The 23,388-nt window shown below is 46.9% G+C and overlaps 6 non-coding genes across 6 annotated transcripts; 4 read left to right on the plus strand and 2 right to left on the minus strand.

The window, feature by feature from the left end:
• Nucleotides 1-3,858: 3,858 nt before the first annotated feature.
• On the minus strand, nucleotides 3,859-3,929 carry TRNAG-GCC. Its single transcript has one exon. It is a non-coding gene; the product is annotated as a tRNA-Gly (tRNA).
• A 2,417-nt stretch (nucleotides 3,930-6,346) lies between these two features.
• On the plus strand, nucleotides 6,347-6,418 carry TRNAD-GUC. Its single transcript has one exon. It is a non-coding gene; the product is annotated as a tRNA-Asp (tRNA).
• A 1,072-nt stretch (nucleotides 6,419-7,490) lies between these two features.
• TRNAG-UCC lies at nucleotides 7,491-7,562 on the plus strand. Its single transcript has one exon. It is a non-coding gene; the product is annotated as a tRNA-Gly (tRNA).
• A 4,213-nt stretch (nucleotides 7,563-11,775) lies between these two features.
• Nucleotides 11,776-11,847, plus strand: TRNAE-UUC. Its single transcript has one exon. It is a non-coding gene; the product is annotated as a tRNA-Glu (tRNA).
• Nucleotides 11,848-17,999: 6,152 nt separating this feature from the next.
• TRNAG-GCC lies at nucleotides 18,000-18,070 on the minus strand. The gene has a single exon. It is a non-coding gene; the product is annotated as a tRNA-Gly (tRNA).
• A 4,187-nt stretch (nucleotides 18,071-22,257) lies between these two features.
• Nucleotides 22,258-22,329, plus strand: TRNAG-UCC. Its single transcript has one exon. It is a non-coding gene; the product is annotated as a tRNA-Gly (tRNA).
• The last annotated feature ends 1,059 nt before the right edge of the window (nucleotides 22,330-23,388 follow it).

Genomic DNA, 23,388 nt, shown 5'->3' on the forward strand with positions numbered 1-23,388 from the left:
CAAACACCCAAGTGCTCCATCAGAGTGGCAATGCCTACAGGGGGCCAGAGACAGATATAGAGAGTCCCAGACTATAACACGGAGAGACAGAGAAAGACACAGAGACAGAAAGAGGAGAGTCAGACTGAGATATAGAGAAACAGAGAAAAAGGGCCAGATACTCTGACAGAGACAGATCACAGGGTCCCAGGAGGCAATGGGGGAAAACCTGTCCAGGAAAAGAGTGGTGCCCAATACTGCAGATAAGTCCCCATTGGAGGAAGAATGAGACAAATGCCTTCAGTTGATTGAGCAGTCAGTTAAGAGGTCTTTGGTGACCCTAGAAAGGGCAATTTCGGTATCAGGTCGGAAATCTGATTGCAATCAGATTCAGGAGTGAGAAGTGAGTAAATAGAGGCAACTAGCTTGCATCACCCTGTTTAAGAGTTTAGCTATGAAAGGGAATAGAAAGACAATCCCACAGACTGATGGCATAGCAGGGACAAGAGAAGTTTGTTTGACAATGAAGAAGGCCTGTCAGTGGAGGGTCAAAAGTTGAATATGAAAGAAGTTATATGTGGAGAGAGTGAAGACAAAAGGAAAGGATGAAGAGGGCAAGCTCCCAGAGGAGACAGCAGAGCATGGGATCAAGAGCACAGGAGGAAGAGTGAACTTTGGTAGGAATTCCCATCTCATCAATCAGAGGGTGGAGCAAAGTAGGACAGAATGGGAGAAGGCAGGAAGAGGAGGCTTTTTAGGTATGGAGTGAGGGATTAGAAGGAACTGGCTGGTGGGGTGATCTCCATAAAGTCAGACTGAGGTCCTCTGCAGGGGAGAGAATGCTTCGGGAGGTGCAGGAAGTCTGAGGAGAGAAGGTTTGGCACAATAAGAGTGAAACTTTCAAGGAATAAATGGATTGTGAAGCTTCAGTGAAGGACAAATTGAGTTATGAAATATCATAAATTTGCAGTAGAACCAGTGGGGTGGATTCCATGACACTCTCCAGGATCTTTGGTGAACATTTAAGAAGAGTCAAAAAAAGGATGCTTGGGTGGGAAGTGGTTCTATCCTAATGGAAAAAGGGTTTAGGGGGTAGTGGTGGTTCAGGGTATGCTAAGCCTGGTCTGGTACTTGTCAAGGAGAGACTGTATAGGGAAAAAGGAAGTAGGAGAATGGTTGAGAAGGATTTAAGGGCAGCTGCTGACATACTTTCAAATGCTGCACCCTTGGTGTCAAGACAAGGAAGGTAGTGAGAAGATGTGGAAATGGGAGTGAAAGGAGAGAGGGCATGGAAAGTGGGGGAATGTGGAAGGAGCCTAGAGGCCTAGGTAGGAAGGAAGAAGAATTTTAGATGATCTGGGAATTTTCATGGTCTCCCAGAAGGCCTTCCCTGTTCTTCCTCTTCTGGTGAGCAGTTGGAGGTGCTATTAGAGTAATGGTTCAGCCTCATTTGCCTTGGAGAACCCCCCAATAGGAGATGGAGGATTCCAATGTCTACTTCACCTCAAAAATACCCTTAAAGCTTCCCAAATTTTCATGGACATGTATAGGTGAAAAGCTACCAAATGTGTGAAATATGTCCCAGTCTAGAAACAGTGGTTTCCTTTTTTAATTATGAGATAATAGATTATTGTTGTTATTGTTGTTTGTCCTTCATTCTTGAAGAGGACCATGACATCAGGAAGATGATTCCAGGACATTCAAGTGAATTGGATTTGAGTGAGGGAGGGATATGCAAGGTCTCTCCTCTTGAACCATCTGGGTCCACTGGCAAGATATAAATCAAGATGACTGGAGCTGATCCCCATGGGATGGTAGAAGTAGCAGCTTAGAAGTTATTCAATCAACTATCATTTGTTAAACATCTGTCATGTGGCAGGCACCATGCTAAATACAACCATACAAAGAAGTTAGTGGAGTAACAAGTGTTTTTGGGTGGTAATCTCAGAAGGAATGCACTAAGATTGAGGAGAATAGAGAAGGTATCTTGAAGAAAGTAGGACTTTGACGGAGACTTAAGAGAAGCTAGGAAAGCTAGGGGGCAGAAATGAGGAGGGAGTTCCAAGCATGGAGCTCTCAGGGCAAATGGTTGGAATAGGGGAGAAGGGTATATGAAGTATAAGAAAACTGGAAAGGGAGGAAGGGGCCAGGTTATGAAAGGCTTTCAAAGTTAAACAGTAGACTATATATGTAATCCTCAAGGCAATGGAGAACCACTGAAGTTTATTAAATGAATAAAACAGAGTTCTGGTCAGATCTGAGCTTCAGGAAGAATAAGTGAACATCTGAATGGAAGATGAATTGGAGTATCCAGAGACTTGAGGCAGGGAGACCAACCAGTAAAGCTATTGTAATAGCCCAGTTCTGAAATGATGAGGGCCTGCACTAGGATGGTGGCTGTGTCAAGGAGAGAAGAATGCCTAAAGGAGTGATATTTCAGAGGCAGAAACAAGGAAACTTGAACAGTGAGAGTAAGGAGTGGAGAATGACATGTAGATTGAAAGCTTGGAGGACTCACCTGGATGTGTAGACCTGGACCTTCCTGGTGTCAGTCAGAGAAGATGGGGGTTATCTGGACAGTATAAGGAAATTATGAAGAAGGGAGCTTCTGGGAGAAAAGATGAGATCATTTTGGGACATATTGAGTTTAAGATATCTGCAGGATATTAAGTTCGAGGATGTCTAAGAGGAAGTTGGAGGCCAAGAGACACATTAGGGCTGGGCAAGAAGATCTGAGCATCATCTGCCTAGATATGACTCTATAGCTGAAATCTTGGAAGCTGAAGAGACTCCCATATGAAATAGTAAAGTGGGAGAAGAGAAGGCCAATGCCGGGATAGTGCATTGGTATTGTGCCCTGGGGCAGGACAAGGTGTGTGTCCTACCTTGCCTCCTTCCTGCAATCCTCCTCAGAGGTCGGACTTGTCTCTGGAAAGGCTCTAGAGTGAAGCGCCTAAGGCAGAACATAGAGGATTTAGAAGTGAATGCTCTCCTAGATGAGCGCATGAAGGACAGCAAAACTCCTCTCCGAATGTGTAAGCCTCCTTCATTCCTGGGCTCACAGCCATTCCTGAGTTGCTCCTGCCCTAGCGATGGAGATTACACTTGGTAGAAAAACAGAGAACAGGAAACCAGAGTACAGTCAAATATTGTTGCTGAGTCAACGGAAGAAGCTGTGCAAAGAAAAGCACCCAGTATTTCACAGAACCCCTGAAGAGAGAGAAAGGCAGGAGACATACAGGTGCTATTCTGGAAGGTGCTTTACTGGGGCAAGGAGAAGCTGTGGCAGCATTTAGGGCAATGGGCCGACTTGTGGGAGGAGGTAAATGGGCGTTGGTTGGGAGTGCAGTTAGAACGTTGAGGAGAAGACCCGTCTTGGGTCCAATGGATCTCCAATGGAGACTGGAAAGGACACGGGAGGGATGCAAAAGTCGTGTTGTGCTGAATAAGGAATTCAGGAAAGTAAAGGCTTGTTCCCTAATGGTTTAGTAGTTAAGATTCGGCACTCTTGCAATGACAGGTTTCGATTCCCGTTCAGGGAAGGCCCTTTGCAGCTCTTCGAGGCCCCTCAACGGGAAAAATTTCCATTCTAACAGGCTCCACTGCCTGGCCCCAGCTACAAATGGTACCCGAGCCCAGCTCACTCACTGTCTTGCTTCATTTCCACGGAGCCTAGCCGCCAATTCCAAGGGACAGAAGGAAAACCAGAGGGGCACCCACCCCAAACATTATCAATTCCACTAGCCTAAGTTGTCCATCTGGAAAACTGACGGGAGTGAGGGGCAGTGGGACTATCTTTCAGAGAAGGCTTTCGCAGCTCTCCAAGAGACGGAGACCCAAGATTTTCTCTGGTCCTCTCAAGTGAGGCTAAAACACTCTTGCATGGGCCGGGAATCGAACCCGGGCCTCCCGCGTGGCAGGCGAGAATTCTACCACTGAACCACCCATGCTGGACAAGCAACCTTTCTCCTTCTTTGTGTGTAATATCTTTGATTTCTCAGAACACACGCTGCTATCTGGTAGGCCAGGACCTGCACTTAGAATTTTACACCGTATCCGAAGAATTTTACCTAAAACGTTTGCCTTCTGCTTTGGGCTTCCTCCCAGATCCTTCCCCTAAATTCTTCTCCTCCTCCTCCTCTTACTACTTCTCCTCCTACTGCTCCTACACTTCTTCCTCTAGACAAGTTGGTTAAATGTCCTTAAGGTAGGTATCTGAAAGCTGTTTTGGTGGGGAGGGTCGATAAAGGCCCGAAGTCCAAGTGTGCGTTTTTCTTCCAATCTACTTTCCAGCAAAAATCCAACATGGCCCTCATTTGGGACCAGATCCTCCACACACCCCTCATACAAACGCGGGTTTATCCAGTCTTGGCCTATGAAGGACCTTGGGCTAGGAAGAAGGAAGAGGTGTTCTTGGAGCCCAGGACCTGGGTCAAGTCACTCACTTTTGCTCAGGTAGCTCTTAGGTGCCCCCGGGACCCTGAAAGCAGTGGGAGGCAACAGGCTACTGGGTGAGACCCGAACCCACGCTTCTAGAGGAGAATCTCATGCAAAGGCCAAACGACTGGGCCATCCTGACCATATTTGAAGACATCCTCTCTCTCTACCCAAGTGACCACAGCCACAACACAACCACGATCTCAGATGGTTCGATGCATTCTACTCAATTCCTTGCAACAAGCCCTGCCCTCTCCCCCAGGCACCAGCACTATCCAAGCAAGTCCACACGTCTAGAAGCATCCTTCCACACCGCTGACACAAACACCCTACTATGCGTCCTAAGACGAAGCACGTTCTTCTCTCCCAACTCCCATCCCTCACTCCACTCCTCGGGTTCCACCGCTCCGCAGCTGCTGCGGCCTTCCACAACTGTATCCAGGACCTTGCCTCTCTCTCTTTGAGGAACACATGCAGTTCAACCACTAGTCCACCCCCTCCAGAGCCTCCCTGTCTCTAACAAGTATGTCCCCAGAGCTTAGGGCTGAAAGTAATGGCTCCCACAACATTAGTGTGAGGGACGAAAGGGTCTCATCTCCTTTGGAAAACACTCCTCCTGGGAATGCGCCTCAAAGCAGAAGGGCCTCTAGGGAGGCACCGGTCTAGATGTGGCCAAGAGAAACTGAGGAATGAGTGTGCAAACGTTGTGTCAACTATAAGACAAAGCTTAGACCCGGAGGTGCCTTGAAGCACTGAGAGGATGTCCATCCAAGGAGTGAGTGCTGCTGAAGAGTATCCCAAGACGAGTGGAGGTTCGGTAAGAAAGGACAGGGTTCGCCTAGAGACCAGATCAACATTTCCGTGGAAGTGAGAATTGGCCAGGAGGTAAGAGAGCGGCTCAATGGATCAGCAGGTGAGGTCCCGGAGCATTCAGCTGCTCTGCCTTCTCACCCCAGCACCCATCCACCCCATCCATCACCCACCAACCTCCAGGAGCTGCTTTCTCACAGCACCACTCTTTCTCCGCCACATCTCCCCAGCCACCGCCTTCGTCCCTATTCCCCTACCTTCTTTTACTGCTCTCCTCCTCCCACCCCATCGCTTTGTCTCCTCCCTTGAACTCTTTGAATGAAAGACTGCGCGCGCGCGCACACACACACCATCCTAGAGTCTTCTGAGAGAAAAAAAAAAAGGTTTGTTTTTTTTTTAATCTAAAGTTCCTGTGCTTGGTTTATATTTTTTTAACATGCTGACAATTCTATTTCAATAAAAAATGTGTTTCTTGGGTAAATTTCTGAATTTCGTTTTTATGCATTCAAAAATGTTATCCTGAGAAGACTTCAGGAGACATTCAAAGGGATCAAACATCCACATACCCACACATACAAGCTCGAACAGACACACACGCTGGTACGGTGAAGAATTCCTTCCTTTGGAGAGCCTCTCTTTAATGACGAGAAAGAGTAGCGGCTCTAGAGGACAAGAGACTACAGGATCCACCAGGCCACTCCATCCAGGCCCCCCCTCTTTGCAAAAGTGTGTCCCAAGAGCCTGACGCTGAGAGCCCAGCAATGGACTGATAGGTCCAGAGGCACTCGAGGTTTAGAGTTTGAGAGGGGTTTTAGGCAGGCAGCAGAGGTGGCTGAGGGAAAGGGCTTCAGGTTTGGGAAGCTAAGAAGCTGTGTGGCCTTCAGAAATTCCAATGGAGACACTGACGCGGAAGAGAGATGGGGGGGCGGGGTCGGGAAGGGAAGAGACGTATGTGGGCGCCCTTAGGAGGATGGAGAGAGAGAGAAGGAGAGAGACAGAGAGACAGAGAGAGACAGAGACAGAGACACAGAGACACAGACAGGCAGAATCCCCGGGATGCAAGCTGTCTTTCTGTCTGCATTCCTGGGGCGTTGAGAGTTAAAATTTTTGACGGGTCGTTTCCTCGTTAGTATAGTGGTGAGTATCCCCGCCTGTCACGCGGGAGACCGGGGTTCGATTCCCGGACGGGGAGAAGTTGATTCTTTTTCTAACTCACCATGCAACACCTCTACTCCTCTATCAACCGCAGCCCCACCTCAGGACACCCAGCCTCTCCGAGTGCACCAGGAGAGCATGTCACCCGCAGCACCTCCCCTTAGGGCTTAGCTGCCAAGCCGAGGCTTGCTGGTGGGCTGGCCACCCCCAATTCCAGATTCCCAAGGATCTCTGTGTCTCCAAGTTATCGTCGCCCCAGACAGAAAAGGAAGCCCGATCAAGAGCCAGGGTTTTGTTCCTGATGTTCTCAGAGGAAGCTTCTGGGCTGCTCACAGCGTGCCTAGGGCTGCCAAGGCCCATGCGCCCCCCTCTCAGGTCCGGGCGGCTTCTGACCCCAAGCCCTCTAGCCTGCAGGGGTGCAGATGGTGTGCAGTCTACCCGCTCAGTCCCACTCACATACTAACATGCAAGGTTACAATCCGACAATCAGAAAGTGGGAGGAAGAAAACTCCATGTCAGGGGCGAAAGGAGGGCCATGAGGGCGAGGGCAGGGACGTAGAGGACTCTGACAAGACACGCGGGAGGCAAGAGTTGTAGCAACCCAACCCACAGGGGTCACAAGCTGGTTCGGGAGCCGTCGTGGGCTTTGGGCCTGCGGCTCTTGATCCGTTCTCAACCCTGAATTCAAAGCTAGAGGTCTCAGGCTGGCCTGCCGGCAGGTTGAGTCTACTGTGCAGCCAACCGTACCACGGGCCTTGACCTACTTCACAAACATGAAGCTGCCGGGCATCCAGAGGGGCTTGGAGAGCGGAGAGATGAGGGATGCGTACAGCTGAGCTTGGGCAGCACCAAGCTATGACTCCGGCAGACGTGGCAGGAGCCCTGTTCCGGCTGAAGGCTTCGGCCAAGGAAGGCGGCTGCCAAAGAGACAAGAGGAGATCTGGGCTGGCCTCGGCTCGCGTGTGGAGCGAGAGAGCCGGCTAGGGAGTACAGCTGCGGGAGGGGCTCTTGCGCTGGCCGCAGCTGGGGGATCGGCGAGGGGACTTCTGCGGCTCTCTTTAGGCCTTAGTAGGGGAAGTTACTGTGGTACTGTAACAAGCATCCATGTTGCGTTGGTGGTATAGTGGTGAGCATAGCTGCCTTCCAAGCAGTTGACCCGGGTTCGATTCCCGGCCAACGCAGCTATCTTTTCTATTCCTCTTGCTACACCGCCGACCCCTACATAGAGCCACGAATGACTCTTGCCGGTCGCCTGACCTCTGCCAGGTTCCTCATTGATTTCTCTACTCCTTGGGGGGCTTTGAGCATGTGCCCCACCCTAGATGTGCTGGTGGTCCTATATTTCTATCCTCTATTTTCCTCTGGTTCTTCCTCTTTTTCTAGATACACTGGATCTCGAGGCCAGTGTTTCACTTCAACTTCACAACAATGGAGAGCCTACTCTGTGCAAGAGGGGCTCTCTAGGAGGCTGCATCTTTGGAAGATAAACTGGAAAAAGCCTCTGCCTTAGCCCTCAATGAGTTTTCATTCTGGATCTCACCGACCGTGGGATAGAATACATACTCACGAACTCCAATGAACCTGGTATCTCACCAGTTAGGACATTTCCTCCAAAGACAACCATCCAATTTAAGCCAAGTCCATCCCATCTTCTGACATTCCTGCCAATCTCCTTCAATAAAATTTCTGCGGAATATCCAGTGCATCCGGGTCTTCTTTAACTTTTGCTTTCTGGACGCAACTCCTTGTGCATTTACAAGACACTTGGAGTTAAAACAAACAAAATTTAAATTATATATACATATATATGTGCAAATATTGTCCTTTACACACTCAACAGACATACACCTGATGAATTCATTCTTTTGGTTGTCATCAGTCCACCAGTCAGTAAATTTGTATTAAGCACCTCTCAGCATCCAGCTAAGTGCAGGGATAAGAAAGGGAAAAGACAATCTCTGCTCCCAAGCAGCCAATAATATAATGGGGGAGACAACATGCAACTATGATGTGCAAACGAGATGTAGAAAGGGAATAATAAACACGATTGGAAGATACAAGAAGACAGATAAAGAAAAGCCTTCCTCTAGAAGATAGGACTTTAGCTGGGAATTCCCTCCAGAGAAATCTTCAGCTGTTGGAGATGAGGAAGGAGAGTATTCCAGGCATGGAGGATGGCAAGTGAAAATGTCTGGCTGTGAGAAATGGAATGTCTTCTTGGAGGAGCAGAGCAGATAGAGGGAGCAGGAAGGGATGTAAGGTGTAAGAACACTACAAAGTGGGCTGGTTATAAAGGGCTTTGCCTGACAACTACGTGCCAGGTTTTGTGCCCACTGCTCCAGAAACAAAGAACAGGATGAAGGGGGGTGTGGGGGAGGGAGGGCGGGGAACACTAGTCCCCGCTCTTAAACAGCCGAAATCTCTCCCAGCCCAAAAGACGCTTTTGTGACATTAGGTTGCCAAGAGCCACCTTCAGCATCTCCGCTGAGAGCTAGCCAAAGGCAAGTTTTCTGGAGGCAGCCCACAGGTGTGTTCACCACCCCTGTTCGCCTGCTCACCGGTCATCCCCCAGCCTCAGACGCCCAAGGATTTTTTGTCGGGCACTCATTGTAGCCACCGCGGGTGAAGCACCCAGTCTCGCCCAATCCCTCGCCTCCAACCGAAAAGAAAGCCCAAGCCAGGGCTCAGTGCCCAACCTCTGCAGAGGAAACCTGTGGGCAACTCACGGCATGCTTGCTCCAGTCTGAGAGGGAGCCCAGCCCCTGGCTCCAAGGAGCTCACCTGCATGTAGCACAAGCAGCCTACATCCCCAGACTCAGTTCTACTCATACACAAACACAGGCAGACGACTCTCTATGTGCAAACAAGTTATATACAGGATAAATAGGGGAAATTCTCAGAGAGAAGGCACAAAGATTGGTGAGGAGTGATGAAGGTTTCTGGCAGAGACTGGGACTTTAGCTGAGACTTGAAGAAAGCCAGAGAAGATAGGAGGCAGAGATGACAAGGCAGAGAGTTCGTGGTGTGAAACCCAGTGAAAAGGCTGAGTCCAGAAATGGAATAGCTTGTTTAGAGGAACAACAAGGGGGGGCAGTTTCACAGCACGTCAGGGTATGTGGAGGGAAGTGAAGTGTAACAAAACTGGAAAGGAAAGAAACGACTGTGGTGAAATTCATTTTGAAGTGGATCCTCAGGAGTCATTACTGGCCAATCTCAGTGGGTCCCTGAGGATGGGATCGTTGCAAGCAGGAGTCCTGAGATGCATAAAGCTGAAAGGTCTTTATTTGTCTAGTCAGGTAGATACTCACATGTGAAAGCATCTACTATGAGCACAAGGTAAAAACATTCCTTCATACATTGCTTTGGGCAATATTCTGCAGCATTAGCAAGAGTGGTTTAAATCAATCACAATGAAGGGTCAATTTTGATATCAGCTAGATATCAGGAATGAGTAGATGTAGTTTATTTCAGACAACATACCCTGCCCCATCAAGAGAAAAGGATATATGCATTTTTCAACTTATGAAATGTAAAATAACAAAAGTTATTTCTACATCTATGGCCTACAATCTTGTATTTTTATCCCCAGGGCCAGATGGATTTACAAGTTCATTCTACCAACATTAAAGAACAATTAACTTCAATACGATATAAACTATTTGGGAAAATAGGCCCCAAAAAAGGAGTCCTACCAAATTCTTTTCATGACACAAATATGGTGCTGATACCTAAACCAGGAAAAGACAAAACAGAGAAAGAAAACTATAGATCAATTTCTCTGATGAATATTGAGGCAAAAATGTTAAATAGAATATTAGCAAGGGGATCACAGCAATATATTACCAGGATCATACCCTACAACCAGGTGGATTCAATATTAGGAAAATTATAATTGACCTTATCAATAACAAAACCAACAGAAATCATATGATTATTTCAATAAATGCAGAAAAGGCTTGCAACAAAATATAGCACCCATTCCTATTAAAAACACTAGAGAGCATAGGAATACATGGAGCTTTCCTTAAAATGATAAGTAATATCTATCAAAAAACCGTCAGCAAACATTATCTCTAGTGGGGATAAACTAGAAGCCTTCCCAATAAGATCAAGGGTAAAACAAGGATGCCCATTATCACCACTATTATTGTACTAGAAATGTTAGCTTTAGCAATAAGAGAAGAAAAAGAAATTGAAGAAATTAGAGTAGTCAATGAGAAAACAAAACTATCACTCTTTGCAGATGATATGATGGTATACTTAAAAAAATCCTAGAGAATCAACTGAAAGAACTATTTGAAATAATTAACAAATTTAGCAAAATTACAGGATAGAAAATAACCCACATAAAGCATCTGCATTTCTATATATTACCAACAAGGCCCAGAATAATGGACAAGAGAAAGGAAGACAAATTAAATTCAAAATAACTGTAGACAATATAAAATGCTTGGAAGTCTACTGTCCAAGACAAACCCAGGAACTATATAAACACAATTATAAAGACCCTTTCACACAAATAAAGTCCAATCTAAACAATTGGAAAAATATCAAGCGCTCATGGGTAGGCCAGACTAATATAATTTTTTTAAATCACAATACAATCTTTTATTTTTCCACAATTCCCCACTTTGATAAACTTCCCTGGAAGCATTACTTGAATGAAATATAAGTTCTTGGGAGCCAGTAGGAAAATGTGAGATAGAATAATAGGTATGACCACACTGATCTGTTTGTTTAGTCTACTCGTTGGTCTTAGCCAGTAACCAGTCTATGACCTTATGGGAAATATAGTTTGTAATTGGAGATGAGTGACTCAGGGGTAAGAGATAAATTAAGAGAGAAAGACTCTACAGACAAGACAAAAATACAAGCCAGACTGAAGAAAAGAAAGAATATTCCTGCTTACTCATCAAGATGCATCCAAGTCAAGGGTGTTGAGAGGAACTGTCTACTTCTGCGAAGCTGTTTTCCCTTGGAAATTCTAAGTTAAAGATATCTGTCTTTGACCATTGTCCACAAATTGTCCAGTTTGATCTACTTTAAACTGAAAGATATGCGACCTCAATCAGCATCTCAGTACCCTTAATAAGGCTATTAGTTTACCATGCTTGTTTCTAGGGTTCTTTTCTAGGGCAGATTTTCAGAGATATTTTCTTCCACTAGATCTATTTTCCAGGTTTCAAGCCCCTTCAGTACTACTTAAACCTGCTAGTAATGAGACTTAGCAATGATTTAATAGGGTCTTACAAAAATCTAAACACGTTAATCATAGAGCAGTTAATTCTTAAGGGTCCAATTGTGAACCTAATGAGGGTCACCCGAGAAGACTTGGGAAGAGTGAAGGAGGCCATTGTTTTGTTGAGTGAGGAAGGAAAAAATGCTATTCAGCATTCCCTGGTAGTCTAGTGGTTAGGATTTGGCGCTTTCACCGCTGTGCCCCGGGTTCGATTCCCGGTCAGGGAACGAAATTTTGCTGGCCCTTCCACATGGAAGGGATTCTGATGCGAAGGAAGCCAGGTTGAGAGCTCAGTTCTGTATTTCCTCCTAGCATCAATCAATCTATGTCCAAACATCATAGAGTGATTTCTGGTACGTTTCTTGGAGATTTGTCATCTGGTGAGGTCTGCATTTTGGGAACATTCACGAGGCAAAAAACATACATCGCATTGGAAAAGATTGTTATTGTTTGTCCTTCCTTCTCAAGGAGGACCATGACATCAGGAAGACAATGCCATGACTTGCAAGTGAATTGGATTTAAGTGAGGGAGGACTGTGTAAGGTCACCAGCCTCATTTTCTCCTCTGGCGCCATCTGGGTCCAGTGCCAAGATATAGATCAGAACCCCTGGAGATGGCCCCCATGAAAAGGAAGGGAGATATAGAGCAATGCATACCTTGAGGGGATAGTAGTGTCTAGTAATGGGTTGGGGTGAGGGGTTGTTTGTTTTTTAAAGGATGGGAGAGACTTGGGCTTGTTTGAAGATTCAAGAGGTTGGGATGATTGAGACTGCTGGAGAAGATGGGAAGGGGTGGGATTAAGTACACCTGGACTATTTGGTCTTGGCCAGGAGAAGGGCCACCTATTTGTCAGAAGTTTGGGAAAAGGGGGAAAGTGTGGGAATTGGTGTCAGTAGGTTTTCAGAGGAAAAGAAAGGGGAATGAGGCAAGAGGCCTGGTCAAACCAAGCATTTGTTAAAAATTTACAGCATACTAGGCACTATGATAAGAGTCAGGGATACGAAGAGACAAGAAACTCATAATGGATTGGAGAGAAGAGTAACAGAAGGCCAATTATTAGGTTATTGCCTCAAAGGAATAAAAAAAAGACCTGTCACCCACCAAGCTCCAGGAGCTGCTTCCTCATGGCACAACTCTCTACCCACATGTCTCCATCAGCTGCCTTCCTCTGACTTTTCCTCCTCCTCTCCTCCTGCTCCACATCATGCCATATCTCTCTTTGATTCCTTCTTGACAGAGAGCAGTGAACAGCCTCCTAGAGAGTATGCAGAACAGACAAAAGTTTTTAACCTAGAGTCTTTGAACTTAATTTCTTTAAAAAAAAAATTAAGAGCTATTTCAATAAAATTGGTTTTGGTGGTAATTTACTGGATTTCATTTTACAAATTCAAAAATGTTATCAGCCCAACCTTTGCTTTGGAGAGCAGTTTGGAACTATGTGCAAAGGGCTATAAAACTTTGCATACCCTTTCATCCAGCAATACCACTTTAGCCCAAAGAGATCATAAAAAAGAGAAAAAGACCCACATGTACAAAAATATTTATAGTAGCTCTTTTTGTAGTGGCAATGATGGGGTTTAGACTGTGAGAGCCCCCTTGAACTTCCCTTGAATCTTCTCAAGAGATGAGGCTTTTGCCTGAGGCCATAAATCTTTCATTATTGCTAGGCTCAAATCTCTAGGCTAGGTTACTCTTAATCTTAGCCTAGCCCTCCATTGTCTGGCTAGTTTCCACCCTGAATCCTATCAAAGTGTCTATGCCTAAATCTGTTACCCTTAAACTAGCCTAGCCCTACATTTTCTGTTGTCTCCAGGTAGACTTCAGCTACTTCCCACCCTTAATCCCATTCTCTTGGTTCCTGGAGTCTGACCTCATCCCAGTCCCATTAAGCTACTCTGCCCGCCCCCCTCACCCCAGGACCACCCTAGATCCCTCCAGCAATCTTTCTGTATATAAGTTTCATATTGCCTCCATGAAGGTGCTCAGATTCCATCTACCTCAGATGGAATCTGGCCCGCTTATGAAAACGAGCATCACAAATGATGAGATTTCTTAAGACAACCCATTATGGTGAATCTGTAATAACTTTGTCTCTCTTTGGCTGTAAGAAGGCTTGAATCGAATTCATTCCAGCAGGACCTAGAGTGTTGGTATTTTGAGGTCTTTAGCACCCCTAAAACATATAGTTCCCCGACCTCTTCAGCAAAGTATTGGTAATTAAGGAGATGCCATCAATTGGGGAATAACTGAACAAGCTGTGGTATATGAATGTAATGGAATAGTATTCTTCTATGAGAAATGATGAGCAGGTGGATTTCAGAAAAACCTGGAAAGACTTACATGAACTTATGCTGAGTGAAGTGAGCAGAACCAGGAGAACATTGTATATGGTAACAGAAACTCTGTGCGATGATCAACTCTGATGGACTCAGCTCTTCTCAGCAATACAATGATCTAAGACAATTCCAAAAGACTCAAGATGGAATATGCAATCCACATCCAGAGAAAGAACTAAGGAGTCCGATTGCAGATCAAAGCACACTATTTTCTTTTTTTTTTCTTTCTCATGGTTTTCCCCCTTTGTTCAGATTCTTCGTTCACAACATGACTAATGTGGAGATATGATTAATATGATCGTACATGTATAGCTTATTGCATACCGTCTTTGGAAAGGGGAGGGAGAAAAAATTGGAACTCAGAATCTTAGAAAAATGAATGTAACTGGAAAAAATAAAATACTATTAAGGAAAAAACGTTATCTGAGAATGCTGCAGCGAACACCCGGAGGTGTCGAACACATAAATACACATACGCATACACTCAGTCACATACAGGCATACACGAGGTAAAGAATTCCTTCCTTTCGAGAGCTTTCTCTTTAATACTGGAAAACTATCTAAGTCGTAGAGAAGGAACGACAGGCGTGATGGCAGAAAAGATAGCCTATGGGGTGGAGTGAGAGAGTGTGAGGGGTTTGAGGCAGGCAACATAGGGCAAAAAGGAAGGGGCCTTCTAGGTTTGTGAAACTGAGTTTGTGAGACCCAAGAATCCCAAAGCAGAGAAGCAAAGCGTCTGTTTGCAGAACCTGGGATGCAGGCAGCAGAAAGCCACCACTGGGCGCTTTCCTTGTTCGTGTAGTAGTGATTATCTCCGCCTCTCACACAGGAGATCTGGGTTTGATTCTCCTATGGGGAGGATCCGCCTTCTGTTGCACACCTCACGCCCTATCCTACTCTGTCTCTCACTGCCAGCGCCCCAACTCTAGGACGCCAAAGTCTCTTCCAGCGCAAAAGATGCCTTTGTGACACTAGGCGGCCAAGAGCACCTTCAGCATCTCCGCAGAGAGATGGCAAAGTTTTCTGGAGGCCGCCCACAGGCGTGCTCGCCATCCTTGTTCGCCTGCTAGCCGGCCCTCCGCCAGCCTGTCCACCTCTCGCCCAATCCCTCTCCTCCGCACAGGAAGCCCAAGCCAGAGCTCAGTATCCAACCTCCTCAGAGAAAACCTGGGGGCAGCTCACAGCCTTCTTGCTCCAGCCCTAAAGCTGCGCAGGGATGTCCAAAAGCAGAGGCCCAGCCCCTGGCTCCAAGGAGTTCACCTACATTCAGCATACATCCGCAGACACGGTCACATTCACACATTAACAATGCACAGACGTAACTGGCTCAAGAGAACTCTAGGGCAGCCGCAAGAGAAGGGCTACGAGCGCACAGCAGGGGGCTTGGAGGATTGGGGCAGGATATGCGGGAGGCAAAACCTATAGGAACCCATTCCACAGGAGTCATGGACTGCTCTGGGAGCGATCTTGGGCTTTGGGGCCAAGAGACTCGCGCATGCTCCGTCCTGTGGCGCCTTCTTCGTGGATTCCCTGTCCCCACGCTGGCAGGCTCTGGCTGCCCTGCCTGCGGGTGCATGCGGAGCACTCTTTTCAGGAGCCATGCCACCCTCCTGGGCGAGTAGGCGCAGTCCTCTAGCTCTGTTCTTTCTCATTCTCTGGTTCGTTCCAATTGTCTGGCTGGATGCTGGGTCTCCAACCCAAAACTTCGCTTCAGCTGAGCTACAATGGAGCGACTACCTAATCTGTGCAAGGTCCCTCGCCTTGCGGCTGCATCTTCGAAAATCTAACGAGAAGGAGCCCCTAACTTCGTCTTCAAGGTTTTATCCTGGAGAACTGAACTTCCAGGCTTGAGGAACCTGCGACCTCAAGGCCACCTGTGATGCTCTAGGTCCTGAAGTTCGGTGTTTTGACTGAATCCAAACTTCACAGAACAAATTTGGCTGCACTTCAGAACCTAGAGAGCCACATATGACCTGGAGGCCGCAGGTTCCCCAACTATGACTGTTAATACTAATGCACTACAGCAGATCTGGAACTTCATCCAAGACATTCCCTCCAAAGATGGAGATCCAACTTAAGCCAGGGCTGTTCATCTTTTAGCATTTCTGTCCATCTCCTCCAATAAGATTTCCACAGGGTATTGGATGCAACTGGATCTCCTACCAGTTTTCCATTCCAGGTCCAACTCCTTGTACATTTTCAGTGCACTAACAGGAAAATGAGGGAACAAAATGTGAATACCTCTTTTTTAGTTCAGTGTGTATGTACAAGTCTGGTCCTTTACATAATCAATAGACACACAGAGACTGAGTCCATTCTTTTGGTCATGAGTTAACCAGTAAATTTGTATTAAATGCCTACTGTATGTCAGGCACTTAACGAAGAGGATATAAAATGAGACAAAAGACAAGACCTTCACCAAGAGAGCTAAAAACAGTCTATTGGGGGAAAGATTACTGTTACACAACTCTGCACAACCAGGTTGTGTGTGTGTGTGTGTGTGTGTGTGTGTAGTGTAGTGTAGTGTATATATATATATGAGGTACATATATATGAGGTATCTATGTATACACATACATAACTAAAGACAATAGGGAATCATGGAAGCTTATTGAATGAATAAGGCAGAGATATCTATGGTCAGATCTAGGCCTCAGGTAGATCAAGTTGACAGATTATAGGAAGTTGGATTGGAAGGGAGAGAATATTGAAGCAGGGAAATCAACCAGCAGGTAAACAGGAGAAATGTTAGGAAAGTAGAAATGGTTGAAATGGACAGGTGATTGCCAATGGTGGGGAAGGGGGAGGGGAAGGAATTAAGGGAGAGAGAATAAAGAGTCTAGGATGGCATGTTACCAGCCTGGGTGCCTGGGAAATTGGTTGTACTCCTCTACAATTAGGAAGAGGGAAAGATTTGAGGGGAAAGATCATGAGATTAGTTTTGGACATGGTGACGTTAAGATGTCTCTAGGACTTCTACTTCTGATGTCTAATAGACAGTTGGAGTAAGAGGATGGATGTCATCAAAAGGTTAGTGCTGTATAAGTAAATCTGAGCATCATCTGCATAGGGATGGTTATTGAAGCACTGAAAGCTGAAGAGTTCACTGAGGAAATCTTATACAGGGAGACAAGAAAAGAGCCCCCAGCCTTGGTGTTTGTGTAGTGGGACAGAACCCGAGGCTTTGTCAATCCTCTCCCATACAGCTTGGATTTGTAGTTGCACATGCTCTGTATGAAGAATGGTAAAAACAGTGTTAAGAAGTGGATTTTCTCATGGTTAAGCATATTAATTTCCCACTCACAAAATGATTCATCTCCCCTGCCCACCACCAAGTCCCGAGAGCAGGTGAAAAATTGGAGTAGAATACACCTATCTCAAGGGTACATTCTGATCCTCCTCACTGTCCATCTTGAAAACTCAGGGTGGAGGTGGATATGGAGCTCCAGGGAGAAAGGTTAGAGTCAGATCGAGGTGGGCTGGGTAGACTTCTGCCAGAGAAGCATCTTTCCTAGCTGTCCAAGACCCGAGCCCCCAGATGTTCTCTGGCCTCCTCAAGTAATTGAAGGTTGGCTGGCAAAAGTTAGACTGCCATGGATTGTTGTTTGTCCGGGTTTTTTTGTTTGTTTGTTTTTTTGTCCTTCTTTCTTGAAGAGGACCATGACATCAGGGAGTTGATGCCATGGCAAGGCAAGCGAATTGGATTGAAGTGAGTGAGGGCTGCTGTACAAAATCATTAGCCTCACTTTTTCCTCCGGAGCCATCTGGGTCCAGTGATGAGATATAGATTATGAGAACTGTAGATGGCCCTGGATGCAGTGGGAGACCTTGGCTTTTTTAAGCTAAGGTCTTTTAACAGGTGTCAGTTTGACCGAGGCAGTGCCCATTCAATGATTCAGGTAAAGATTGATCTCTTTGCCAAGGGAATGTTTTTCGAAAGAGGCCCCATCCTTTGTCCTGGGGAAGACTGAGTCCAATGCAATGCGTTAGCTGTCCAAAAGGAGCCTTAGGAACAGCTAAGAATCCCTTTTAAAAGTACAGATGCATGGGCCGGGAATCGAACCCGGGCCTCCCGCGTGGCAGGCGAGAATTCTACCACTGAACCACCCATGCATTATGTCCGTAAGGTGCTCCTTTCTGCCCCAGATCTTGATGAATTCACTGGGATTCCAGGTGGGTCAAATTTAGTGTACAAAAAATGGAAATTCGTTCATCCTAACCCAAAACTTTTAGTTTTCTTGCCCTCTTCTCTCCTAACTTTTTTCTTCTTTCTCTTCATTTTTCTCCTCCTACATACTCCTTCCCTTCTCTTCGTTTTCCTCTTTCTCCTCCTCCTCCTCATACTGCTCTTACATTTCTTCCTCCAGGAAAGTCGGAGGAATGGACTGAAGGAAGCTGTATTGGTGGAGAGGGTAGAAGGAGTTATGACTTCCAAGTGTGCATTTCTCTTCCAATCTACTCTCCGTCAAAAATCCATCTGGGTCCTCAGACCTCTACATATCCCTCATACAAACGCAAGCTTATCGGGTCCCTGCCTATGAGGGCAGAGAGAAAAAGGTGGCGTTAGTGGAGTTAGGGGCTGCGGCGAGTCTCTCCCTCTGCTTCTTGTAGCTCTAAGGGGGCTGAGGGACTGTGGGACCACAGTGGTGGATGCAAAGAATTACCCTCAGCAGTGGGATTCGAATCCACGTCCCCAGGAGAAACCACGACCAGCACGTACCATCTTAGCCCACTCGGCCATCCTTGTCTCGCTCCAACTTTGCTCCCTCCCCAATTTTGCCCCCTCCCTTTACTCCAGTGACCTCTGCGACTACACAATCTCGAGCTTAGATTACTCCGTTCATTTCACCCAGATCTTTCCAGTAAGACACCACTTTCCAACATGCACTCTTTCTCACTTTGGCAAGAGCATTGTCCAAGCAAATCCACGCCTCCAGAACCATCGTTCCACCCGCTCTGTGCCCCTTCCAGCCAGATTCTCGAGGCGGACGCACACACCCACCTGAGCGTCCCAAAGACAACACAACACAATAAATCCTCACTTGGCCCCACCCTTCCCATGCCTCCCATTACCTGCACCGCAGCTGTTGTGGCCTTCCCCAGCTGCCTCCCCGACCCAACGCAGCTCACTCCAAAGGTCACTGTCTCCAGGGCCGCCGTCTTTCCAAAAACCATATCCCAAGCGCTTGCTGAGAGCCTAGTAAAAATTTTTCCAACTCTGGGCCTGGGAACGAAACCTCGTACAGGGGACTGACAGCTAGGGGCCTGCAGAGGGAACGCCAGGGGAGCAGCTCAGACAAGTAAAGAACTGGAGACCTGCTCTCATGCCTGGTCAGTCTCTTGGAGAAAATAGATCTTGCCAGTAAATGGGTCCCACAGCAAGAGGACCTCTAGGAAGGTGCCAGCCTAAATGAGACCAAGGTAAACTGAGCAATGTGTGTGCAAGCGTTGTATCAACTGTGAGACCTATAAGGCAAAGCTTAGAACGAGAAGGACCTAGAAGTAGGTTCCTCCGTTTCTATCCTGAGAGCGAGTGCCAGGGTAAATACAGCATTTCAAAAAGAGTGGGGGGAGGGGGTGGCTGGTGGATAAGGATGGGGATGGCATGGAACAAGGAACAGATCAACTTTGCAGTGGAAATTAAAATTGGCCAGGAGGAAAGAGTCGTGCTCAAAACGGGGCAGTCCATGTGGTCCAAGAGCTTCTCTGCCTTTTAGCTGCCCTACCCGCCTACCTATCGCCCACCAACCTGCAGGCACTGCTTCCTCACAGAATCACTCTCAGCTGCATTTCCCCACCAGCCGCCTTTATCCCCCTCCTCCTTCTCCTGTAACACCTCCAGCCCTATCTTCACTCCTCTTGCTCTCCAGCCTCCCACCCTCCGCTCCATTCCACATCTCCTTTGGACATCTCCTAGACAGAGAAAAAATGGCTGGCTGAGGAGAAGCTATTGAGAAAGGAAAAGGGATTTAATCTGCAGTCCTTGAAGTACGTTTCTTCAGAATAAAATTTTAAAACCGTGTTGATGACTCATTTCAGTAAAAGTGGTTTCATTGGTAATTAATTGTATTTCATTTTATGCATTCAAAAATGCTATCCTAAGAATGGGATCCATAGCAGGAGACTTTCAGAGGGTTAAGACACAGGGACACCCTCATCCTCACACCCAGTCATATATAAGAACATACAGTGTATAGAGAAGTCAAGGAGTGAAGACTTCTTGTTCTGTGAAGTTTGGATTCTTTAAAGGGTTGCACTTGAGGACCTAGAAATCACCTGCGGCCTCAAGGCCACAAGTTCTCCACCCCTGGCAGAGAACCATCTCTTTAATGCTGGAAAACTACAAGCCATCTTGGAGAAGGACGGATGAAAGGTGTGACAGCCATGGAGGTAATTTGCCAGGTAAAATTAGAATGAGAGACATTTGAAATAAGCATAGAAAGTGGGGGAAGTGTTGGCTATCCACCACTGGGACACAAGGATTCCTAGGAAAGAAATAGACAAAGCCAGACTGATCTGTCCAAGCTTTATTAGGGGATCTAGGAGTTCCTGGAGAAACCCCAAGGGACAGCAAGCAGCAGGGCATTCGTCTTTAAGTTATCTATATGGTTTTTCTTACTGAAACTCCTTACAGGGGGAGTGACCAGAAACATGCAGAATGTAGCTGAAACAGTAAGATGTTGACCTAAGATGGAGTTGCCTGCTAGCTTCCCACACGTATTACCCTTGACTTACTGAGGACATCTGGAAGTTTCTTTCACCTAATTGCAATCATAATACATTTTACTTAACCCTAACCCTAAATGTGCTCCTAACTGCAACCATGATTCATTTAACCGATAGGAAGGAGGAAGAGGCCTTCCAGCTATGTGAAGGTCTGAAGCTGAGGGACCCAAGAAGCATAAAGCAGAGAATGGCAGGTAGAGGGAAGTGTTTGCAAAGCATGGAATGGGGCAGCAGAAAGTCGAACACCATCTTCCCCGTTAGTAGAGTGGTAAGTATGTTAGTACTTGTGCACAAACCACAGACAAACCAACTCCTCCCCTGGCCAAAGCTCCCAGCTCCAGGCCATCAAAATGTCTCCAAATGCAAAACATACCTTTGTGGTGCTATAGTGACTCCTTCCCCTGAAGCCTAGCCAAACAAAGACTCTCTGGAGGCCACTCGATGGCAACCCCCAGTTGCCCACTCACAAACTTTCCCAGACTATAGGCACCCAGGGTCTCTATCTCCTACATTTTATAGCCTTGGCCTAGTGTCCCCCTCTTGCCTAGTCCCTTGCCTCTGACCTAAAAGAATTCAAGGCTGAAGCAAGGGATCTGTAACTGCATCTCCTCGACAAAGCATTTGGATGACTAACAACTCACCTTCTCTAACCTGAGAGGGACCTGGGGCTTCATAGGCTCAGTGCCTCAGGACTTTATATCAGGGCCTGGGCAGTCCAGTGCCTGGCTTGTAGGAGCTGACTCCACTGCCCAGTCTCAGACCCCATGCCCTCTCACCTGCAGATAGTGTGCAGCCTACATCCCCGTAAGGCTCAGTGCCATGCACAGGGAAACAGTGCAGATACTATCTGACTTGAAAGTACGAGCAAGAGAACTTCATGGCAAGGACAAGGGGAGGGCCTCAAAGGCAAGGGCACAGACATAAAAGATTGGGTCAAGCCATGAGGGAGGCAAAAGCTGTGTGTGACAAACTGACCCACAGAGGTCCTGGGCTGATCCTGGTGCTGTTATGGGCCCATAACAAAAGAGACTCCAGTGTGCTCTGCTCTTGGGGCATGTTATTGGTTCATTTCTATCTTGCCCTTACCCCTCCCCTCACCTTCCCCCACCACCACCAAAAAAAAAAAAAGCTGTCTGACTCAAGTGGGCATGCCTGTATGGTGTGTACTTAGATCTCTTTTCAACTGCCATACCACCCACCTGGGCTGCTGTCTTGACCCGGTATCAGACAGAGAAACACAGCTGAGGATGGTCCCTGCCGGTAACTGGAAGCAGCCAGCAGAGGTCCTGGATTATCTGGGTCATGAGAGATGTGACTGAGTTCGGGCAGCAACAGGCTGAGCCTCTGACAGAAATGATGAAAGCCCTGCCCAGGCTAATGACTCTGGCAAGGAGAGCGGCTGCAAAGGAGCCAAGAGAAGCTCTGGGCTGGCCTCAGCTTAGGTAAAGATTGAGCTAGCCCTCGAGCCAGTGTAGGTGTGGGTGCGTCCCTTGTGCTGGCCCCAACTGGCAGATCAGCCCGGGAGTACCCCGGGTCTCCCAGAGCTCAGGCAGAGGAGTGTATGTACGGCATCTGCGTTGGTGGTATAGTGGTGAGCATAGCTGCCTTCCAAGCAGTTGACCCGGGTTCGATTCCCGGCCAACGCAGCTTTTTGTACCACTCTTTTCTCTTGCCACATCACTGAGTCCTACACACAGGTACAAATGACTTCTGTGCCTCTCCTCTGCCATGTCCCCTTCTTGATTCCTCAGCTCCTTGGTGGCCCCTGGGTGTATTCCCCAGCCTAGGCATGTGAGCAGCCCACTCATCCTTTGTCCTCTGTCGTCCTCCGGATCTTTCCTGTTGTCAGGCTGGACGCTGCCTCTCGAGCCCCAAACTCACTTCACCTGAGCTGAAACAGACTGCCTACTCTTTGCAAGGTACCAAGTTAGGTGTCAGGGTCTTTGGAAGATGAACAGGAAAGAGAGGCCTTCCAGCTCAAGGAAATTTCATGCTGGAGGGCAGCATGGCGTAGAATGCATACTTATGCACTACAAAGGATCTCGGATCTCACCCATCAGAACATTCCCTCCAAAGATGGAGATCCGGCCCCCATTCCTGTCTCTCTCCTCCAATAAGATTTCTACCGGGATTCCTATGAATCCGGGATTTATCGCACTTTTCTCTGCTGGATCCAACTCCTTGTTCATTTTCAGTGCAATTAACAACACAAATGAAATAACAAAACGTGAATGCATTTTTTTGCATTTGGTCTGTTACACACTCAACTGACACAAAGGGCCCGATGAGTCCATACTTTTGGGTGTCAGTCAGTCATCAGTCAACCAATAGACTTGTGCCTACAAAATGCTAAGAGCTGGGGATGCAAAAAAAGGCAGAGGAAAATCTCTGCTCCCAAGGAGCTAACAGTCTGATAAAGAGCTAACTGTCTAATAAGGGAGACAAGATGCAAACAATTAAGTATAAGTGAAATAATCTGAGGAGGCTTGGTAGGAAGTCTAGAAGCAAAGGGCTTTCCATGGCTACCTCTTCCAAACAGTTTTGTAGAATTTGGAGATAAACAGGGGAGACACCTTGGTGGAGGACGGTCAGTGTTACAGTTCTACCAAATCAAATGTTATTGCTACGTGGTCATTATTGTGGTTCTTGTTGTAAGATTCAACAGACAATACGAACAGTGGGTTCTATTTTACATCAATTGTACG

Source organism: Trichosurus vulpecula, chromosome 4, assembly GCF_011100635.1.
Source record: "Trichosurus vulpecula isolate mTriVul1 chromosome 4, mTriVul1.pri, whole genome shotgun sequence".
Taxonomy (NCBI): Eukaryota; Metazoa; Chordata; class Mammalia; order Diprotodontia; family Phalangeridae; genus Trichosurus; species Trichosurus vulpecula.